We start from the raw sequence: 24362 nt of genomic DNA, 5'->3' as shown, positions 1-24362 counted from the left end.
TAGTTAGGTTTAAGTAGTTCTAAGTTCTAGGGGACTGATGACCTCAGAAGTGAAGTCCCATAGTGCTCAGAGCCATTTGAATTTGTAGTATTAATCACTTAAATATGTTACCTAGACAAATGTATTCCCAAAAGTTCATTACTCTACATCGATAATATTTTTGTGCTGCGATTTTTTTCCGCCAGTCTATGTGGCATGTGCTTATCAGGCCAGTTTCTGGTAAAAAGCTCCTTCTAAACCACTGGATCAGTTTCAACCACACTTGGCACCCGTATTACTTACTACCTGGAAGGAAATACTTTACAGTTCAGAACCAGGAGCCCCCTATTCGGATGGGCACGATAACGTGGAGAGAGAACTGGAGATAAGGAGATGAATACCAAACTACGAGGTCATCGGTCTGAGCGGATTAGGGAAGGAAGTCGGCCGTGCCCTTTCAAAGGAACCATCCCGGCATTTGCCTGGAGCGATTTAGGGAAATCACGGTAAACCTAAATCAGGATGGCCGGACGCGGGATTCGTCCTCCCGAATGCGAGTCCAGTGTGCTAACCACTGCGCCACCTCGCTTGGTAAGAATGAGATGGACACAGATATGAGGAGACCAGGTGGGCACTGAGAGGGCGAGAGGGAAACGAACAGAGAAAGGGAAGAGGCGGAGATGCAGCACAAAGTTATGGGGGAGATTGACAGAGAGAGGAAGGCGGAGGAGATGGGTAGAGGTATGGTGTTGAGGAGTTGGAATGACAGAACAGTGAGGAGAAGATGGACAGAGAGTGCAGGGGTAAGGAGATGGATTGAGAGGGGAGGATCAGATGGTAAGAGGGTGAAGGAATGGATGGTCAGAGTGGGAAGGAGCACATGGTCAGAGGGGGAGGAGCAGATGGACGGAGATAGGGGCTGGACGTGGTAGACAGAGTGGGGGTGGAAGAGTTGGACGGACAAGGGGGAAGAGGTGGTGGGTCGAGAGAGCGGGAAGGAGGAGATGGACTAATAGAACTGGAATAAGTACATACCCAACTAATACCGGGTACTCAGCTAGTAAGCGAATAAAAACAAATAACCTCTGTTTGTTGCTGTTACTATTTCACTGCGAATTAGGGGATACACGAGTTGCTGCCGTACGTATTTGCCTTTGTTATGAGACTCCGTCTGGTGACGAACGCGGCGGTGACCCAGTTATCTGCGCAGGAGGATAGAGCGGTGAGGCAGCGAGCACGCATTCATCCGCCGGCAGACGGCGCCGCCGCTGTGCTCCTGCAGAGGCGCCGCTAAAACACAATCTGCGCCCGGAATTGCAGCCGCTCTTTGATCAGCGCGCGCCTCCTAATGGCCCTCCGGCAGCAGCCGCTGAAAGCCGCGCCGCTTCGTTAGGGGTGCTTATTAACTAGCCGGCGGTTGTGCCTGCGCGCTTCCATAGGGAAAATAAAGCCCTCCTCCGCAGGCGCGCAGCCGTTAGATCAACTTTCGGATTAACGGCTATTTTACGCGTGGCACGCGGATTGTACGGTGGGCGCTAACGCCGCCATTATCGGTTGCCATGTTCGCTGCCGACGTCGTCTCGGGCTGTATAAGCTAACAACCTCGTTCGGAATTGCACAGTACGCGGTGGGAGATTGCCGGAAGTTCGGGGTATAATTTCGGAACGGAAATACGAGGTCTGGTCAAAAATTATCAGTCTTCTTTTTTCGGCGGCGCATAGTGATCAAGTAGATGTGGCAACAAAGGGTACATGTCTAAGGGGTACTCACATGCATGCGTGATTATTTGCCTCCCAGTGCCGCTAAGATCACGTCAGTACCTCGTGATGGTCTGACAGTAAACGAAATTTCGAAAAGATGCACCCGATTTCACAAGAGCATATCTTCTAAACCGCCGAAAAAATTTGTACACCGTTTTACAGGTTTCCAATTGAGTCAAGAATTATTGTTGCAACAGTGCATATGGAGTACATGAAGTGATTACATTTACATATCAACAAAATTAGCGGTTTTGAAATACCAGGTGTCGCCTCATGCTGAAACACCCATATTGTACGTGGTGTAATCTGCATGGGCGCCAATGCGAACGCTGACTCTGGCATCGGTCAATTGTACAAATGGCGAATACTGTCCTAGGATACGTTATGCCACACCTGCTCGTCTACATCTACATTTATACTCCGCAAGCCATCCAACGGTGTGTGGCGGAGGGCACTTTACGTGCCACTGACATTACCTCCCTTTCCTGTTCCAGTCGCGTATGGTTCGCGGGAAGAACGACTGCCGGAAAGCCTCCGCGCGCTCGAATCTCTCTAATTTTACATTCGTGATCTCCTCGGGAGGTATAAGTGGGGGGAAGCAATATATTCGATACCTCATCCAGAAATGTACCCTCTCGAAACCTGGACAGCAAGCTACACCGCGATGCAGAGCGCCTCTCTTGCAGAGTCTGCCACTTGAGTTTGCTAAACATCTCCGTAACGCTGTCACACTTGCCATATAACCCTGTGACGAAACGCGCCGCTCTTCTTTGGATCTTCTCTATCTCCTCTGTCAACCCGACCTGGTACGGATCGCACAATGATGAGCAATACTCAAGTATAGGTCGAACGTAGTGCTGTAGGAGTTGTTTCACGAATGACACAAGTCCCTTGCCCATCATATCCTATACTTGCTCGATAGGACACAAATCAGGAGAAGTTGCTGCACGTCTTGCAGAGAATGTCGTGTTTCATGGGCAGTCTGTGGGCGAGCATTGTCTTGTTGGGACAACACATCACCTTCCTGTTGCAAGAACGCCAAATGTACAGGCCTAACAACATTCTATACGAACTAAGCAGAACGTGAGTTGTAGCTTATCGCACCACAGACCATGAAGCCCGCAGTCTGGCCAGTGTATCTTGGACGAATGCACTCTAAAACACAGCGTTTACCATATCTATGGCTAAGCGCAAACGACCATCACTTGCGTGCAGGCGGAATCTGCTTTCATCGCTGAAGACCACGGCTTGCCGTTCCAACTTCCAAGTGATCCCCTGATAGCACCAATCGAGCCGTGCACGTCGATGCTGTGGAGTAGATGACAGGCTAGAGGTGAGCGTGTCGGTAGTTCCATTACTAATTATTGCCCTTACAGTACGATGATCTTGGCCGGCCGGCCGGAATGGCCGTGAGGTTCTAGGCGCTACAGTCTGGAACCGAATGACCGCTACGGTCGCTGGTTCGAATCCTATCTCGGGCATGGATGTGTGTGGTGTCCTTAGGTTAGTTAGGTTTAAGTAGTTCTAAGTTCTAGGCGACTGATGACCTCAGAAGTAAGTCGCATAGTGCTCAGAGCCATTTGAACCATTTGATCTTGGCCGGCGTCTGGCCCGCTTGGACGTCCACGGGTGTATGTTCACTACACCACTGATAGTAGCATCGTTGAACAACTGACGCGGCACGGCCAACTTGCGCAGCAATTCTCAGATAGGACCCCCCCCCCCCCCCCCCCCACCACACACACACACACACACACACACACACACACACTCGGAAGGCCAGAATTTGACTCCTTCCAGACACTCAGTTGGCTGTAGAAAGCACGAGTGAGTCTTCATGGCATGGTTGAGAGCATTCCCTATTAAATAGTAGGCACAGATGCCACTCAGGTAGCTATGCCACTACCCTGTGTGTTGGTGGGCGACATTCAGTGATCTACACTACTGGCCATCAAAATTGCTACACCAAGAACAAATGCAGACGACAAACGGGTATTCATTGGACAAATATATTATACTAGAACTGACATGTGATTACACTTTCACCCAATTTGGGTGCATAGATCCTGAGAAATCAGTACCGGAACAACAACCTCTGGCCGCAATAACGGGCTTGATACGCCTGGGCATTAAGTCAGATTGGATGGCGTATACAGGTACAGCTGCCCATGCAGCTTCAACCCGATACCACAGTTCATCAAGAGAAGTGACTAGCGTATTCTGACGAGCCAGTTCCTCGGCCACCATTGACCAGACGTTTTCAATCAGTGAGACATCTGGAGAATGTGCTGACCAGGGCAGCAGTCGAACATTTTCGGTATCCAGGAAGACCCGTACAGCACCTGCAACATTCTGTCGTGCGTAATCCTGCTGAAATGTATGGTTTGACTGGGATCCAATGAAGGGTAGAGTCACGAGTCGTAACACATCTGAAATGTAACGTCCACTGTTCAAAGTGCCGTCAGTGCGAACAAGAGGTGACCGAGACGTGTAACCAATGGCACCCCATACCATCACGCCGGGTGATACGCCAGTATGGCGATGACGAATACACGCTTCCAATGTCCGTTCACCGCGATGTCGCACGTTTTGCCATAGTGCACCCAGGTTCGTCGTTGAGTACTCCATCGCAGGCACTCCTGTCTGTGATGCAGCGTCAAGGGTAACCGCAGCCATGGTCTCCGAGCTGATAGTCCATGCTGCTGCAAACGTCGTCGAACTGTTCGTGCTGATGGTTGTTGTCTTGCAAACGTCCCCATCTGTTGACTCAGGGATCGAGACGTGGCTGCACGATCCGTTACAGCCATGCAGATAAGATACCTGTCATCTCGACTGCTAGTGATACGAGGCCGTTGGGATCCAGCACGGCGTCCCGTATTACCCTCCTGAACCCACCGATTCCATATTCTGCTAACATTCATTGGATCTCGACCAACGCGAGCAGCAATGTCGCGATACGATAAACCGCAATCGCGATAGGCTACAATCCGACCTTTATCAAAGTCGGGAACATGATGATACGCATTTCTCCTCCTTACACGAGGCATCACAAAAACGTTTCACCAGGCAACGCCGGTCAACTGCTGTATGTGTATCAGTAATCGGTTGGAAATTTTCCTCATTTCAGCACGTTGTAGGTGTCGCCACCGGCACCAACCTTGTGTGAATGCTCTGAAAAGCTAATCATTTGTATATCACAACATCTTGTTCCTGTTGGTTAAATTTCGCGTCTGTAGCACGTCATCTTCGTGGTGTAGCAATTTTAATGGCCAGTAGTGTACTACCCCCGGGTGGCATATGCTGTCATCGAATCAAAACCGACGTCGTCTTTCCAGGTGTACGTTTTTTCCGGCTGTGTACATGAGCGAAGACAGAAACGTGAGATGAACTTTCGTATCAGATGTAAAGGTTTACGTTGGCACTATTGGTAAGATCCCAGTTCATGTGATCGCCAGTAGGGGTCTCCGTGGCACCGTTAGCTTGTTGCTTTATTACATAATGTGCGTCGAGTAGCGATGCTGCAACACAATAAAAAAAGGAGTTATGCGTTCTCCTTATAACATGTGCAACGTATTTACAGCTTAGCGGTGACATTTTCTTCGAATCACGGAACACCATCTCTTACAACGTAAGTGGCGTACTGATCGTACGTTGGACCTGATCTAATGATAAGTACTTTTTTTGTGAGGGTTTGTGAAAGACTCCGACTCTATGTGTCTCCATTCCAACAGCTAAGGTGACATGTGACACCAAATAGATACAGTACTAATAAGGGGACCGCGTCTACTGTTCATCACTGATTTTGTCCAGATTTGTGACATACGCAGGCTTGAGCCAAAATTTAAGTGACAGAAATGGGAACGCTAGACGCCCAAGCATGTGAGAACAAAAAGCACTTTTGGCGCGTGTCGGACGGGGCATGAGCCATTTATGCTACCGTAGTTCGGAGGCAGCGATTGGCGCAGCAGAAAGAGTACAGGACTGTAATCCGAGAGTCTTTGCGTCGAGTCCCTATGAAGAAACTTTATTTGTCTGCAGTTTTTACGTTAGACGGCAGATAAACCGAAATAATTCTCAATATATCGTATGTACCAGTATTTTCAGAAAGGGCATGAAAAGGAAAGATAAAAAAATTACGATTGCTAATAAATTCCGGGAAGGGACTGTAAGGCGTACGCGAGAACTTCGTATATAAAATTAGACACTTTTATAATTTTGTAGTTGATGATTTACACGTGCTGGGGTGATATTCATAGTAAAAACAGGGGAAACAGTTTCTCGGCGTCGTGCACACGTTAGAAATGCATTTTTACAAATACATAGATGCTTTAAATTTTCTATGGAAAAGCAGTTTTTTCTCATCGCACAGTTTTGCAGCAAACCACGTGTAACGCATCATTTCGCCACATACTGGGGAGAATAGCTGTTGATCTACGTTGGAATGTATTTTGATGCAATCTTCTCCCTCCCTCTATGAGATAAGAGCAGTTTTGAAGCTTCTTGATTAACTTCTTTGCGTGATGATAAACCTAGACAACACAGAGTTGCGTTAACGGAATGCGTTTTGGGCGGAATCACTTTAATACCGCCGATGGCAATTCTTCTTGACCTTCAGAAACCTCCTAGTATAACTGTGGATTCGTTTGACCATGTCACGAGTCAATTATCATAATAAATTTGTTATCCGACACGCAGTACTTCATCATAATAGACAAAAAATTTATGTGTAAAACTGTTGTATCTTTCCCAGATGAAATCATGCGAAACAGAATGAAATTTAGAACCCCAATTCACAAACACAGATTTGCTGAGAAAGGTACCCGACATATTTCAAAATTATCAGAATAACATAGAAAGAAATACAGTGATGGAATGAAGACGTAACGGAAGGAAGAGAAGAAAAAGTGCTAAATAAATACAAAGACGTTCTTTAGTTGGACCCAAAGATCGAGAAAATCTGTTTAAAAGTGTCGGAGACGAGGATATAAATCAAATGAAAAAATTGTTGTGTTGAAATTTTATGTGTAATATGATTTTATACTAATCGTCCACGGAACTACAGCAGCTTATTATCTAAAACGTATTTTCAAACACTTAAAGTAGAATTTTATGTATAATTGGTGACTGTTAGGCTACACTCTAAACAAAGAACTTCAGTAAGGATTCTTAGCACTTAAATTTATATTAGATGTTAACAAATTCATCTTTTTCAGGAATGCCTTCCTTGTTACTGCTAGTCTGCATTTTAAATCTTCGGCTCATCGGTCAACCTCGGTTATTTTTCGTCCAAATAACAAAACGCAGCCGGCCGCGGTGGCCGAGCGGTTCTAGGCGCTTCATTCCGGAACCGCTCGACTGCTACGGTCGTATGTTCGAATCCTGCCTCGGGCATGGATGTGTGTGATGTCCTTCGGTTAAGTTAGGTTTAAGTAGTTCTAAGTTCTATGGAAATGATGACCTCAGATGTTGAGTCCCATAGTGCTCAGAACCATTCGAACCATTTTTTTGAACAAAACGCATCTACTAGTTTTAGTGTCTCACTTGCTAATTTAATTGCTTCAACATTGATTTACTTTTACTACATTCTATCAACGTACGTGGTGACTGATTTCAGTTTTGATAAAGTAATTACTTATACTAGGTACCAGTCACTTGTGTGAAGCAATTTAGAAACAGGTTGTTTATTTGACAAAGTTTACTGGTATGTCGTGGACCATGTTTCAATAGTTTTAACTGGAACTTGCGGCTGACTGCTAAGAAATTGGTATTACTTGCACGCACAGGTGTTTCGTGCATAAAAATTTTACGCAGCAAGCGTGAAACGGTTGCTACGCGCGCCGCGTCATCAAGATTCGAGCCGAGTTCACACATTTTCGGGAAGCGGGCGCCGCGGCGGGAGACGCTAAATCAACGCGGCGCCTGACTACACATTCTCTCGGAAATGCAAAACAGTTGCTTCACAGTCGACCACCCGTCGCCGCCGCACTGCCGCGAGACTGTGAAAGCAGCAGCGGCGGTTTACGCGCGAAGAAAATAAAGGAGAAAGCGTGTAAAAATACGCTCACACGCGTGGCGTGTCCTGCCGTGTGGCGAGCTGCCAGTGGCGGACCGCGGGGGCCGTGCGGCACGACAGCGAGCCGGCGGCAGATCACACGTGGCTGGCCGACAAGCCGGAGCTGAGAGGACATCTAGCGCAGATGCCATGCGCAGCAAATTACTGCAGTGTGAGATCAGCCCATTGGTCGATTTGGAGCGTCAGAGATGGTGGCGAGTCATATAAATGGACTCTACGGAAATTACCACTACAACGTGGTGGCCGAGCGGTTCTAGGCGCTACAGCCTGGAACCGCGCTACCGCTACCGTCGCAGGTTCGAATCCTGCCCCGGGCATGGATGTGTGTGATTTCCTTAGGTTAGTTAGGTTTAAGTAGTTCTAAGTTCTAGGGGACTGATAACCACAGCAGTTAACTCCCATAGTGCTCAGAGCCATGTGAACCATTTTGAACCACTACAAACAAACGAAAGAAAGAATTATCGTGTTACACTGCTCTTGATCAAAGCCTTGCAAATGCAGTTGCACCTGTTGGCTCAAGCACAAGATCTTATTCCGCGCCAGTTGGAGGGCATGATAGACAATCTACACTCATGCTCATAAATTAAGGATAATTGCAGAATGCGGTGCCACACAACGTGACACTACACAAACTGGCGCTAATAGCATAGGCACATAGGGAACACACACACGACACAGATCTGTAAGTCCACGGTATTAGTGATAAGTTGAGAAAACCGTCCCGAAACGCAGGTGCTACAAAACGCCACTGTTTCCTCTGCATGTACCCCGACATCAAAATGGGATATGATCACCATGCACACGTACACAGGCCGCACAACGGGTTGGCATACTCTGGATCAGGTGGTCGAGCAGCTGTTGGGGTATAGCCTCCCATTCTTGCACCAGTGCCTGTCGGAGCTCCTGAAGTGTCCTAGCGGTTTAAAGACGTGCAGCGATACGTCGACCGAGAGTATCTCAGACATGATCGATGGGGTTTAGGTCAGGAGAACAGGCAGGCCACTCCATTCGCCTGATATATTCTGTTTCAAGGTACTCCTCCACGATGGCAGCTCGGTGGGGCCGTGCGTTGTCATCCATCAGGAGGAAGGTGGGACCCACTGCACCCCTGAAATGGCGGACATACTGGTGCAAAATGACGTCCCGATACAGGTGACCTGTTACCGTTCCTCTGTCAAAGACGTGCAAGGGTGTACGTGCACAAATTATAATGCCAGCGTAGTAGGTTCGTGGATACATTTCATTTATTTAATAAATATTGTATAAAAACTACATGTTGTCGCAGTGGTTTCATTTCAGTAATATTCAGAAGTAGTACAAACTCAAATTTACGTCACAGTAACTTAAATATACTTATTTTCACTGTCAATGAGCTCCTCAGTATGGCCACTATGCAGAACAAAGCATGTCACAATCTCCTACAGTCACGTAGCACGACCTCTGCGCCGACTGTTGCTTTTAACGCTATAAATGCAGCTATATTCGTAGGAATGGAAATGATCGTATTGCGTCAGTGACTGAGAGTTCCCAAGCGGGAAGTCTCATTGAGTGCGACGCCGCATTGGGCGACTTGCACGTCGACAATGGGGATATAATGATGAAGAGGACAGCGCAACACCCAGTCCCTGAGGGGAGAAAATCTCCCACCCCAGCCGGGAATTGAACCCGGGCCCCCGTGCGTGGCATTCCAATGCGCTGACCATTTATTTTTATTTTTTAATACTGATTGTTGTGTTTGGTCGTTGCGGACGTCGCAAGACATCCTGTTCAAGTTCGGTGGTTGATCCTGCCACTCAGTTTTTTATTACAGAGGTCAACCGGCTCTCTGAACAAACACGCTGAGCTACCGTGCCGGCATTAAAAATGTAGCAGTGAATGTACTCGAACTCGCGACATCTTATCTACAGTGCGCGACACTTCCAATTTTTTTTAAAAAAATCTCATTTTGTTCGCTCTTGTTCGTTGCATCTGCTCGGGGGGTGGACGTCGTAAGACATCCGTTTAAGTTCGTTGATGATCGATTAACTCAGTTTTTTTTTATTACAGAGGGCACGTAGCCCTCTGACCGAACTCGCTGAGCTACCGTGCCGGCTAACCAGTCAGCTGATGGGGCGGACACATTCTTAGGAGTACGTCAGTATACCACTAAAAGTATATATTTTTGCAATAACATCGGTGGTTTCATACAAAAGGAACAATGTTGATTTTAGGCAGAAACCGGTGGTATTCAAAGAGTTAAATATTGGGAGGAGTTCAATGGTAACATTCCAAGGAGCGGAACAGCCGTCGCGCCTTATGCCTGAAAGTAAAGATGACGTCACTGTTGTAACAACGGAGAGTACGCACTGCGGCCAGCAACCTCCATTATGAGAGCGAGGCTTTTTGTTTCCCGTAAACAGAGCACTCATTTCAGTTCGCAGGAGAGCAAAAAACTGCCGCCCGACTACAAAACGTTGCTTCAGTCTGTGTGTGTGTGTGTGTGTGTGTGTGTGTGTGTGTGTGTGTCGTATCGGGCGGGCGGTTGTGTCGCTGGCTGGCCCCCGGTTGCGCTGCATAATGGGTCCGCACCCAGAGTCACTCCAGCCCTTGTTTCATGAATTGCAAAAAAGAGTCAATGACGGTTGGGGCGGAGGGAGGAAGAGCATTCGGGGGCTACAATTCGGACGCGGGACAGCAGACACGGGCCGAGCGCTGCCGGGACAACAGGGCTTTCGGAAGCTAATGGCAGGCGGGCGGTAAATATTTATCTACGGCGGCCCAGCCTGGCGTGGCGTCGGGGACACCGCTGCTAACCGGAAGCGACCTACGCGCCGGGTCGGCCTTTCGCTGCTTTGCCGCTGGGGCGCACCGCACTACTTCGTGCGACACGGGACAACGAGAAGGGAGGGGCAGCTTTGTTTGCGCCAAGTGGCGTTGCCAATTAGGCGAATTAATTACAGCTGGTCTGTCTGGCCGCCGGGGCGTACGTCCGTCCGTCTGGTGGCGGCCGGGGGATATTGGATGCTGTTAAGTTGGCAGCGGAGTGACAGCCGGTATCCCCCGACGGCGCAGTGGTGTGGGGGGGAAACTGCGGTCCGGCGATCCTCTCTACTGGTGGCCGCGGCTGGCATTCCCACAGGATCTCCGCCGTGATTAACGACGCATGCGCCCTGTGGAAATCTGGCAGCAAATGAATACCGGGCGACTGTAGCGTGGAGTCGGCGGAATGTTGGGACCACTGGTGGCGCAGATGATATGACTCGCTAGCGTTGTGCAGACAGTGATACGAGTTCTAGCCTTCCTGTTGCAGGTACAGTCGGCTCATCTGTACCAATCATCGCTGCTCATTTGGTGGAGACACTCGAATGAGTGCACAGTGAACAATATCTCGCAGCATTTCCTGAACTGTACTCAGTTTTGTGAGGCACAGGGTTCAATCCTCCTTTCAGCCATCGTAATACAAATTTTTCGCAGTTTTCATAAATTATTCGAGATCAGTATTGGTACTGTCCAAACTGTGACACTGCTGTTGCATATTGTCACGTTATACTGATCCTTCTTTGCCATTTCTTGGCTAATTTTATGGAGAGTGTATCGACACCTTTGCTAGGAAGGAAGCTCTGCGAGCCGGGCGGTGTGGCCGTGCGGTTCTAGGCGCTTCAGTCTGGAACCGCGTGACCGCTACTGTCGCAGGTTGGAATCCTGCCTCGGGCATGGATGTGTGTGATGTCCTTAGGTTAGTTGCCGGCCGGGGTGGCTGAGCGGTTCTAGGCGCTACAGCCTGGAACCGCGCGACCGCTACGGTTGCAGGTTGGAATCCTGCCTCGGGCATGGATGTGTGTGTTGTCCTTAGGTTAGTTAGGTTTAAGTAGTTCTAAGTTCTAGGGGACTGATGACCTCAGAAGTTAAGTCCCATAGTGCTCAGAGCCATTTGAGCCATTTTTGAACCTTAGGTTGGTTAGGTTTAAGTAGGTCTAAGTTCTAGGGGACTGATGACCTCAGATGTTAAGTCCCATAGTGCTCAGAGCCATTTTTACAATTTGAAGCTTTGCGTTTTTCTCATTCGAAAGGTGGGTCTCTGGATCCTCTTTGTCGGCAGGAGGCGATCCTGAATCTCATTAGGAAGGGCGAAGGACCACTGGTAGCTGCGCTATTTTCACAGAAGTAAGGTTGCGGCCTGCTTCGTGCTTTTGTCGGTAGAGCCGGCGCCTCTCCTAGCCCTGAGCGGAAGACACTGTGCCATCACTGCCATTCCCAGAGAATAACGGAGGTTCAAATCAAATCGCTCCAAGGACTATGGGACTTAACATCTGAGTCCATCAGTCCCCTAGACTTACTACTTAAACCTAACTAACCTAAGGACATCACACAGATCCATGCCCGAGGCGGGATTCGAACCTGCAACCGTAGCACCAGCGCTGTTCCGGACTGAAGCGCCTATAATCGCTAGGTCACAGCGGACGGCGAATAATGGAGCATCATATTTTCGCCTATTATGTTCGGACATCAAACGAAAGTAGAGACGGTGAGATGCCACACGACCAGTGTGGAAAGTTCTGTTGCTTTCGTTCCATAATTTGGTGTACGCAGTCGAACTGAGTCGCTTCACCATCGTGTTTGGCGCAAAGAATCCGATCAATCGATCGAACACTGCTCCATCCTAGTAACAAGCTCCTATTTGTTAAGCTGTGTTTTGTGGGCCTACGCAAAGAATCGGAATTTCTGCAGAGTTCGGCCATTTTTTCGTCCATCACATTTTATATAGGTTTGATTCGTTCCTTACATATAGTGCTTTCTCCAGAGCGGAGATTTGTGGACGGAGAGTTCTGTTTCGTGGTCTCGTGGTCATTCGGTCACGGCTCACGGTGAGGGTCACTGACCTCCCAACTGCCCTTTGGTGCTGATGGGCATACGGTTTGCTGACTCTGGGGAAATGTGTCGCAGTTGCGACAGCGTGTGATCCAAATTCTGGTCAGCTCACTAATTGCTTACTTGGACGCACAATTTTTATTGCTTGGTTTATAATCTGATTTGCGATCTGTAAAGAGGAGAATATCTTGTCATTTTTGACCTAGTGGGATATCACAGTGGTTAACACACTGGACTCGTATTCGGGATGACGACGGTTCAAACTCGCGTCGGGCCATCCAGATTTAGGTTTTCTGTGATTTTCCTAAATCTCTTAAGACAAATGTCGGGATGGTTCTTCCAAAAGAGCACGGCCACTTTACTTGTCCATTCTTCCCTAACTTGAGCTTGCCTCCTCTAAAGACCTCGTCGTCGATGGGGCGTTAAACATTAATGTCCTCCTCCTCCTTCTCCTCTTCCTCCTACTTGTTGTGTTTTATCCATACAGTTTTCCATCATCCTTGTTACTTCAGATTGGCGCCTGTTTAAATTTCCATTTAACCATTCTGAATTTTTTTGCGTTCTTTCGCTGCATAAGGCAAATATGTCAAAATGGTTTCGTTGAAGAGACACGACCGGTTTCCTTCTGCAAACCGACTTTGTGGTTTGTATCTATTGACAGTTCTCTGATGTGCGCTAAACCCTCATGCTCGTTTCTCCCATCGTCAAGCGTTGTTTTTGATATGGTCTTACGTCTTCAGACTAGTTTAATGAAACTCTCCACCCTACTCTACCCTGGGAAAAACTCTTTATCTTAAAATAAATACTGCAACCTACATGTATTTGAAACTGCTTATAGTATTTGTCTCTTGGTTTCCCTCTACAGTTTTTGCTAAAATGACAATTCCTTGGTGCCTCACAATGTGTTCTACCAACCAATTCTCTATTTTAGTCAAGTTATGGTATACATTTCTTTTCTCTCCAATTATGTTAAATACTTCCTCATTAGCTACGCGATCCATCCATGTTATCTTCCCCACGGTTATGCAGTACCTCATTTCAAAGCGTCTATTCTCTTGTTGCCTGAACTTGTTATTGTCCACGTTTCAGTTCCGACATGGCTACAGTCCAGACGAATACACTCAGGAAAGGCGTGCTGATACGTAAATTTATATTCCATATTAACAAATCCCTCTTCTTCAGAAACGCTTTTCTTGCCATTGTCACTCTACATTTCGTATCCTTTGTACTCCGGCCATCATAAGTTATTTTAATGCTAATATAGAAAATAAAATCGTCCACTACTCTTAGCGTCTCATTTACTAATCTGATTCTACCAGCATAGTCTCATATATCCAGAATGAGATTGTCACTCTGCAGCGGAGTGTGCGCTGATATGAAACTTCCTGGCAGATTAAAACTGTGTGCCCGACCGAGACTCGAACTCGGGACCTTTGCCTTTCGCGGGCGAGTGCTCTACCATCTGAGCTACCGAAGCACGACTCACGCCCGGTCCTCACAGCTTTACTTCTGCAAGTATCTCGCCTCCAACCTTCCAAACTTTACAGAAGCTCTCCTGCGAACCTTGCAGAACTAGCACTCCTGAAAGAAAGGATACTGATGGTAGAGCACTTGCCCGCGAAAGGCAAAGGTCCCGAGTTCGAGTCTCGGTCGGGCACACAGTTTTAATCTGCCAGGAAGTTTCATATCAGTGCACACTCCGCTGCAGAGTGACAATCTCATTCTGAAAATATCCCCCAGGCTGTGGCTAAGCCATGACTCCGCAGTATCCTTTCTTTCAGGAGTGCTAGTTCTGCAAGGTTCGCAGGAGAGCTTCTGTAAAGTTTTGGAAGGTAGGAGACGAGATACTGGCAGAAGTAAAGCTGTGAGGACCGGGCGTGAGTCTAAGCCGGCACGGTAGCTCAGCGTGCTCGGTCAGAGGGTTAGCCGCCCTCTGTAATAAAAAAAACTGAGTTAATAGATCAACAACGAACTTAAAAGGGTGTCTTACGACGTCCGCCCCGATCATATACAACGAAAGAAAAACGAACAAAATGAAATTAAAAAAAAAAAATGATGGTAGAGCACTTGTCCGCGAAAGGCAAAGGTCCCGAGTTCGAGTCTCGGTCGGGCACACAGTTTTAATCTGCCAGGAAGTTTCGTTAGTCTCATATAATTAGACTACATTCCATTATTCATGTTTTGCTTTTGCTGATGTTCACCTTTGTGTTCAGTCACATGACTGTGCCCGCCAGCGGAAAGCCTGAATAACAACCTTTTGCAGAGCCAGACGTGGAGGGAGAGAGTCAGGGAGGTTCTGGAAGGTACCGACAGGGATGTGGGAGCCACGGCGGCTCCAGTGCCGTAGCCAGCCAGCTGCGCTAGGTATCTCGATGGACGACCTGTGATGCGAACAGCCCGATGAATGTGATCTCACATATTCGGCATTAGGCTTAAATAATGGGAGTTGGATGGCCAATGGAGTGTGGTAAGCTCATCACGGTGCTCTTCGAACCACGCACGTACACAGTGAGCTGTGTGACGCGTTTCTTTGGCCTACTGGTAGATGCTGTCGTGCTGAAGAAAAACAAACTGCATGTAGGGGACGACATGGTCCCTAAGAATAGATGTAAGCTTGTGTTGAACCATTGTGCTTTCCAGAGTGAGATCACCCAGGGAACGCCATGAAAACATTCCCTGGAGCATAACGCGCCCTCCTGCGGCCTGGAGCGTTCCAACGATTGTTGTTGGTCAGTGGACTCCTACGGCCATTTGTCCGATGGATCATGAAACGTGATTCATCTGGAAAGGCTGCTGTCGCCACTCAGTGGACTCCGCTTGCGTGCAAATTCCTGCCTTCTTAGCCGATGAACGGCAGTTAGCTTGGGTGTATGAAGTAGGCACATGCTGAGGAGGGCCCTACACAGCAATGTTCGCTGAACATCGTTGACGACACACAGTTAGTAGCCCTTTGGTTCATTTGGGTTGTCAATTTCTCAACAGTTGCACCCCCTTAACATACGGCCCACGGTGCACCACAGTTGCCACAGTTACGACATCGACTGTACTGTTCTCCGCGTCGACGCTGACGCTGCACTGGGGAGGGAGAACCCTCGACTTGATACGGAAGTTCTAGCGCAGGAGCGCTTCACCGTCCTCGTGGCGGTGTGGTGAGTGGCGACGTGGAGATCTGGATGGTGTGCAGCTACATTTTTTAAACCCAAAGATGACAGGAGTGAGTGAGAGAGAGAGAGAGAGAGAGAGAGAGAGAGAGTGAGAGAGAGAGAGAGAGTGAGAGTGGAAGAAAAGGAAAACGAAAGTCCTTACTTGACTGGCTGAGTTTTTTTTTTTTTAGTGGAGAGGATAGTAGAAGGGACAGTAACGGAAGCGGGAAAACGAAAGGCTCAATTGACAAGCCGGCTACTGAATGAGAAATGAAACGACAGGAAGTAGAAGAGAGAGTGAGAGGAGAAGAAAACGAAGAAAAACGAAGGTGGAAGTGGCCGGCCGTCGATCATGGGACGGCGAGGTAAACGCTAGGAGATTGAGGGGGAGAGAGGGAGGGAGATCCCAGGAAGAGAGTGGAGTGGTAACGAGGCGACTATTCTCCGCGTCCCCACGACACTGTTTATATATCCCCCCCCCCCCCCCCCCCCCCCCCGGCCGGAGTTGTTCGAATCCTGCCTCGGGCATGGATGTGTGTGATGTTCTTAGGTTAGTTAGGTTTAAGTAGTTCTAAGTTCTAGGGGACTGATGACCTCAGATGTTAAGTCCCATAGTGCTCAGAACCATTTGAACCCCCCCCCCCCCTCCGCCCCACTGCTATTGCTGCCACCTGCCGTCTGCGAGTGGCTATTGCAGGTTGATGTCCAAATAGGCGGTGGTCACATGAATGTGAGACGACCACGTATATCCTCCTTTCAAGGCACTGTCCGTTCCATTAAATTGCTCCTCCAAGACCTTTGCTGCCTCCGACATTGTCCGCAGCTCGTGGTCGTGCGGTAGCGTTCTCGCTTCCCGCGCCCGAGCTCGATTCCCGGCGGGGTCAGGGATTTTCTCTGCCTCGTGATGACTGGGTGTTGTGTGCTGTCCTTAGGTTAGTTAGGTTTAAGTAGTTCTAAGTTCTAGGGGACTGATGACCATAGATGTTAAGTCACATAGTGCTCAGAGCCATTTGAACCATTTTTTGCCTCCGACAGAATTATAATATTATCAGCAAACTTCAAAGTTTCAATGTTTTCTCCCTGAACTTCGGTTTCTTCTCCAAATTACTGTTAACTCACTGTAAAATCTGAGTAACACGTCTTCTGTTACTAAATTCATAAGCAGGTAAAAGTACACTTACTTTGTAATCATGACCAACGATTTTTAAGTGGTTCCTTCATACCAACTAACGGTAACACAGATTGAAAACTATGAGCCTGCCAGGATTTCTAGAAAAGCGTACGAGAGCTCGTGGGAGCACGAACTGGATTCATAAGGAACACTTCTTCCCAGTGAGACAGCCATCTTCAGTTCAAATGACTGAAGCTGCCCCCTACTAATAGGTAAGCTGACACAGTAGTAAGGCAGCAGAGACATACGTCAGTCACAGCGGTTACAGGAGTCAACCTCAAGTGGATAATTTGTCATGTGTGTAGCGTGAGGACGAAAATTGTCGCCAAGTCTACCTTGCTGACGTCAAAACCTGCGTATGTTGGTCCCGGTGAAGGGAGACGGGCTTGCGAAATGCTGCGCGCCGGTGGTGAATGGTTCGCGGAGGGGTGAGGCGAGGCCCACGGAGGCAATTTCCTCTCAGCTGGCGGCGCGCCAGGGCCTAAATTAATTAAAACCTCAGTCGAGGCGCGGCAGCTGGCGGTGTGCCTGCGGCCTCCCGATTAAAGGTAACACGGCCTGAGGACTGCGAGCGCGCCGAATGGTCGCAACCCGCTGTGACGTCGCAGCCGCCGCCGTGGCAGTGATTGGCAAGCAGGTGACGTTCCCAGGTGCGCGATGTTCAAGCGTTACTTGCTTCCTCTGACTGAGTTGTGTAACAAATGGGAACCCAGAGAAAAGCGAAGCCACCAGCTCTGACTGCATCAATCGACAATGCTGTCGCACCGATTGCAATCTCTCCACATTCAGCCAACCCATTCTGTGACTGAATTTCTTTGCATTCTTGTTTTTATGCAGGGTGAGCCATTTATCTTTTTCGCCCCTCAAGAAACTTCTTGTCTAGAAACAAAATAAAAACACCGGCCAAGTGCGAGTGGCACTAGCACTCTAAGGATTCTGCGCTAACTTAATTATATAGTATGTGATCAAAAGAATCAGGACAACCCCAAAAATATAAGTTTCTCATATTAGGTGCATTGTGCTGCCAACTACTGCTAGGTACTCAATATCAGCGTCCTCAATAGTCATTAGACATCGTGAGAGGGCAGGATGGGGCGCTCCGCGGAACTCACGAACTTCGAATGTGATCTGGTGATTCGGTGACACTTGTGTCATACGACTGTACGCGAGTTTCCACTCCTAAACATCCCCAGGTCTACGGTTTCCCATGTGATAGTGAAGTGGAAACGTGCAGGGATACGTACAGCGCAAAAGCGTATAAGTCGACCACGTGCGTTGACTGACAGAGACCGCCGACAATTGAAGAGGATCGTAATGTGTAATAGGCAGATATCTATTCAGACCATTACGCAGGAATTACAAAGTTCATGAGGATCCACTCCAAGTACTGTGACAGTTAGGAAGGAGGTGAGAAAACTTGGATTTCATGTTCGAGCGGCTGCTCATAAGTTGAACATCATGCCGGTAAATGCCAAACGGCGCCTCGCTTGGTGTAAGGAGAGTAAACATTGGAAGATTTAACGGTGGAAAAACGTTGTGGGGAGTGACGAATCACGGTACACAATGTGGCGATACGATAGCTGAGTGTGGGTATGGCGAACGCCCGGCGAAAGTCATCTGTCAGCGATTGTAGTGCCAACAATAAAATTCGGAGGTGGTGGTGTTATAGTGTGGTCCTGTTTTTCATGGAAGGTGCTTGCACCCCTTGTTGTTTAGCGTGGCACTACCCCAGAACAAGCCTACATTGATGTTTTAAGCACCTTCTTGCTTCCCACAGTTGAAGAGCAATTCGGGGATGGCTATTGAATCTTTCAACACGATCGAGTACCTGTTCATAACGCACGGCCTGTGTCGGTGTGGTTACACGAGAGTAACATCCCTGTAATGGACTGGCCTGCACAGAGTCCTGAAATGAATTGTATATAATACCTTTGGTAAGTTTTGGAGCACCGACTTCACGCCAGGCCTCATCGACCGACGCCTATACCTCTCCCGAGTGCAGCAATCCGTGAAGAATGAGCTGCCATTCCCCAAGAAACCTTCCAGCATCTAATTGAACGTATGCCTGCGAGAGTGGAAGCTCTCATCAAGGCTTTAAGGCGTGGGCCAGCACCATACTGAATTCCAGAATTACTGATGGAGGGCGCCACGAACTTGTAAGTCATTTTTAGTCAGGTGTCCAGATACTTTTGATCACATAGTGTATTAAAGATAGTTCAGATATAGGTTTCGATGAGTGAGTTTGCGAGTATCAACACATGTGACATATGTGTGATGGCTCTGAGTTAGGAGCTTAATTATTTTTACACTTCCAAGGGATCATAGACCTTAGTATTCCACATAAATTTCGAATCGATACATCTACCCGTTACTGAGAATGACGGGTCTTAGCTGACGGACAGACAGACGGAAAACAAAAGGAAAAAATACTGTTTTATATAATATAATGGCAAATTAATAATCTTAGGATGTTTTTCTTTACTTGTACTTTGTAACCTAGCTTCTTGCCAAATGCCACGATTCTACGTCAAAGGAAACTACCCTACGGGTTTTGATGATTGAGTTTGCGAGTGTCAAAACAAGTGACAGTAAATACCATGTCTTTTGATTGCATTGGCTTTGAAGCTTAAATTTTTTATCTCGTTAAGGGACCGCAGACATCAGTATTTGATGTACATTTCAACACGAAACACATACCCAGTCGTGAGAAAAAGGGACGTTAACAGACGGCCAACAAAGTGATCAAACAAGCTTCTATTTTTATCGATTGACATCCGAAACCCTAAAATGTATCAGGAAAGTGTTGTTTACCCACCAGGTTGATATTAACCAATATGATTGACTTCCATGTAGCTTCATTTGTTACGCACAGGATGGGTGAGAATTACCCGTACCCCTGTAACCCCGGTTTAGTATCAGATGTTATTATGCAGGTTACTTCTTATCAGTTGTTGAAATCAATTGTTGGAACTCATGTTTCCATGTTTTCGTAGTCGCAGTCGAGTTTTAATTTGTAGCGATGGCAGATGTGAGCAGTCATATTTACACCACTGAAGAGCGCTTGGGGCCGAGTATGTAGCTTCACGAAGGACAACATACAGGGCAGACAATGAGACAGGTTCTGGGAGCATTCCAGGAAAGATTTAATAAGGCTCCACTGCGAAAGGCAACGCTTCTGGTTTGGAAAAGACGTGCTTTTGCTTTTGGGAGCGTTAAAGACAGGTTGCGGAATGGAAGGAAGAAAACACGAGAAGAAACAGGCACCTGAGTCTCTGCTTCTGTTGAACAACCTCCTATGAATCCGACACGGAAGAGTGCTTCGGAAGTCGGTATAACGACAACACCAACGCGAGAACACATGGCAAGAAGGTCAGACGTTTTCGATCAACGTTCGTAAAGGAGTTATCAGATACTGACCGGAATGAGAGCGTTTTTCAGGTCGTGCTTTCTTAACTCAATTTCGAAATGCAGTGAACGGTGTCAAGGTTATACTTTCAGATGAATGAGCCGTTTATCGCAGCTAACGTGGTAGAAATATTTTCGTTGGGGCCAAAGAGAATTCTCATTCTACAGTCGAGTTAGAATGGAACCCTCCTCACGTAATGATATGGGCGGCGACGACATCGTAACATTTATATGCATCGTACTTTTTTGAAGGGACTGTGAACGGCGCATGTTATTTACATATATTGCAAACATGGTTAATACCTCAGATTGAGGAAAGGGGTCTCAGAGAACGCTTAAGATTGCAGCAAATCGGAGCGTCTCCTCACTGCACTCTTGCAGTGTGCGAGCTCTAAATGAACGCTTTCTAGGACGGTGGATAAGTGGTGTTTCATCAGCAAAACCAACTCCTTTGAAATGGCCACGAAGAAGTCCTGCCCTCGCCATATCTGACAACTCGTTATGAGGACTCATTAAGGCGCCTGTGTCTCCACGTCGTTATGCTACAAAGGAAGAACTGCGCAATGCTGTAGAGGATGCATTTCGCCCTATAACGCCGGTCATACCGAAAAATATATCAAGTAGATCATGGAACGTATGAGAATGTCTTCGGCCTAGAGTATCATTGACCGGAGTAGAATTGTCTTCAGTGCTGAATACCGCTTCGAATTGCTAATCGATGGCCAGCGAAGACATGTCTGGAGACGCCCCAGAGAGCGGTGGGATATTAAACTGACTATCGCTCGTCGTACGGCCCGTCAGTCAGGCAGTGACGGCCTGGGGTACCAATTCTTATCGCAGCGGGACCCCTTTGGTTGTCATCCGCTGCACCCTTACAGCAATGCCGTACGCCGACGATATTCAGCACCCCGTTTTATGCCCTTCATGGCAAGCCATCCTGGTCTTATATCTGAGCGCAATAATGCCCTCCCGCACATGGCGAGAATTTCCACTGTTTGTCTTTGTGCTCATCAAACCCTACCTTAGCCAGTAAGGTGGCCAGATCTCTCTTAAATTGAGTATGTTTGGAGCATTATGAGTAAGGCCCTCCAACTAGCTCAGAATTTTGACAATCTAACGCACAAATTATACAGATTTTGGCACGATAACCGTCAGGAGAACATCCATCAACTGTATCAATCAATCCCAAGCCGAATAACTCCTTGCGTATGGGTCAGAAGACAAAAACACGCGTTTTTTCTTCTCCTGTCGGTTGTGGGGAAGATACGAGACTTTGTGCAAAGTCCAGTAGAAAACGGCCAACACTAAGGGAACGAATCTTCCTCGGTATTGATGGTCCATTAAAGTGATTTGTTGGTGAAGTCTCTCACTATGTTCATCACTAAACGCTTCACTACTTTCAGGGAGAGCGTCGACATGTGAGCGAATGAAGCGCACTTTAAGCGACATTTTGCATTTCAGTTTCTGATAGGCACATACAAGGCCATTCAGAAGTTACATTTCAGCCGTCCTGTTGCCCAAGAACGATGACTTCACTTTCTGAAAACCCTACCACGCGTTTAGCTCAGCAGGACTGAGAACTCACTCGAACTGCAGGTCTCCAAAGACCTTACGAATCTCTGAACCAATAAGTTCTCCCTGCTTGATTTTCTCAGCACTCAGTCCAAGAATTTTTCCACACAAGTATTCAAATGCTGGTTCGTTGCTATTATTCACTGCTTTCGCAAATGACTTCATCAGTCTTAGTTTCGCATGTAGTGGTGCCAACAGGACTTTCCTGGGATTTACTACTAGCTCCCACGACATAAATAAGGGCGTAAAAAACTTCATATAGCACGAAACCGCGATTTGAAAACAAAAGAACGATTGTCATTTTCGAACTCAGCGTATGGGGTTGGGGTTGTGTTGTTTCGGGGAGAAGACCAGACAGCGAGGTCATCGGTCTCATCGGATTAGGGAAGGACGAGGAAGGAAGTCGGCCGTGCCCTGTCGAAGGAACCATCCCGGAATTTGCCTTGAGTGATTTAGGGAAATCACGGTAAACCTAAATCAGGATGGCCGGACGCGGGATTGAACCGTCGTCCTCCCGATCGCGAGTCCGGTGTGCTAAGCCACTGCGCCACCTCGCTCGCTCAAACTCAGCGTATGAAAATCTACAAAGATTGGGTTCTTTTTGTTTTTGTAAAAATTTCATTGTTAAACAGTGTTATGGCAAAACTTCTTGGCAGATTAAAACTGTGTGCCGGACCGAGACTCGAACTCGGGACCTTTGCCTTCGCAGAAGAGCTTCTCTGAAGTTTGGAAGGTAGGAGGTACTGGCAGAATTGAAGATGTGAGGAGGGGTCTTGAGTCGTGCTTGGGTAGCTCAGTCGGTAGATCACTTACCTGCGAAAGGCAAAACTTCCGAGTTCGATTCTCGGTCCGTCATACAGTTTTAATCTGCCAGGAAGTTTCATACCACCGCACACTCCGCTGCAGAGTGAAAATCTCATTGTAGTGTTACGGCGACTTTTGAAATAACATTTTAATCAACTCGAGATGTAAATCAGACGAAAGTTAATTTTATGAGTAGGCCGAACCTGATGTCATAAACATTGATTTAATTTATTTGTGCGCTCTTGCTTTGTCACTGAGCTGGACCACGCAGTAGCTGAGATTGGTGGCAGGGCTTGTGCCCAGTCCACGAAAAGTCTGCACTCTACATCGCCTAAAGGCGACGGGACAGTAGCGCTAATCATAATATCTTATTGGCTGCTGAAATGTTGTTCAATGCAAGAAAATACCTCCAAAGTGCCGGTGAAGAATTCTGCACCTTGGACTTCACGTTGACTTTCTGTGAAGTCGAAGCGCACGGCGCATCCTCCGCTGAGACTGGCCACGTGTTGCTGCTGCTGGTCGAGCCCTCTCGGTACGCCGGGATCCCGTTTATGGAAACCGAACTGGGTGCGTGACGGCAGGCTGCATATTGTCAGCATTCCCTTTGTCATCCAGCATGAATAATAGCACCTGCTCCGCGATCCCCGCCCTCGCCCGCATGCTCAAATAAGGAACACGCTTGACCGACGCCGCAGACGGCGATGTAAATTCTGCTTTGGCGTTTTCTCCACAGCCGGAATACTCGATGAAGTGATTCAGATTCATGCAGACGCGGCGCAGGAAGGCAGGAGGATACGCAGTGCCGCGGCTGTCAAAACTGCTACCCTGAGAGACAGATCCGACGTCGAGAAAACTGTTGACGTAAGCGACGGCAAGAAGCAGACTGCAGTCAGTCAGTGACTGCACTCTGCAAGTACAATGCTGGCCAGTAAAATTTCAACATCATGAAGGTGACATGCAACAATTTTCGGGTTGGCATGAGATGTACTACAAGCTTAGACATGTAAATAATCAGCATTTCAGCACATCCACACGAATTATAGTCTGATTTAAACAAGTTGTCACTTGGCAGGTAGCGGGCTGCACGGCTTCCGAGAACAATACACCAATGGTAGCCTGCCACTGTCGGCTTCGACTGCATTTCCACTTCCACTGCGCTGAGCTGCTCTGCCTAAAGCTTTGTCTCGGCGAGTCTTCAGCTAGTCGTTGTAGTGACAGCTTTGGGCGACTTCCAGCTTCATGTGCCGTACGATGTATGGTAAAAGTAGCTGAGAGCGGGGCAGATGGGGATAGCACACTCCCAAGAAACTTACAAAAAGTGTCGGACATAGGGAGATTATATGCGTGAATTCGTGTGTTCCACGAGAGAGTATTTTGAGAGAGAGAGAGGAATGCAGGAGAGTCTCTACTTTCATTCGATATAGTGGTGGAGCGAACTGCTGCCGTTCTAAAAATCAGCGAACTGTCAGTGATAAGAAACTGCACGGAAAAATTCGCGAAAGAAGAATCAGGCGAGTCATTTAAATCGGAGGAAACTGGAAAGGAGAGGCGCCTCGAGAAGAAGGTCACAAATCTCGAACATTTTAAGGAAGATGGGACTCATCGTC

The sequence above is a fragment of the Schistocerca americana genome, chromosome 8 (assembly GCF_021461395.2).
Source record: "Schistocerca americana isolate TAMUIC-IGC-003095 chromosome 8, iqSchAmer2.1, whole genome shotgun sequence".
Lineage (NCBI taxonomy): Eukaryota > Metazoa > Arthropoda > Insecta > Orthoptera > Acrididae > Schistocerca > Schistocerca americana.
This window is presented reverse-complemented; position numbering follows the sequence as displayed.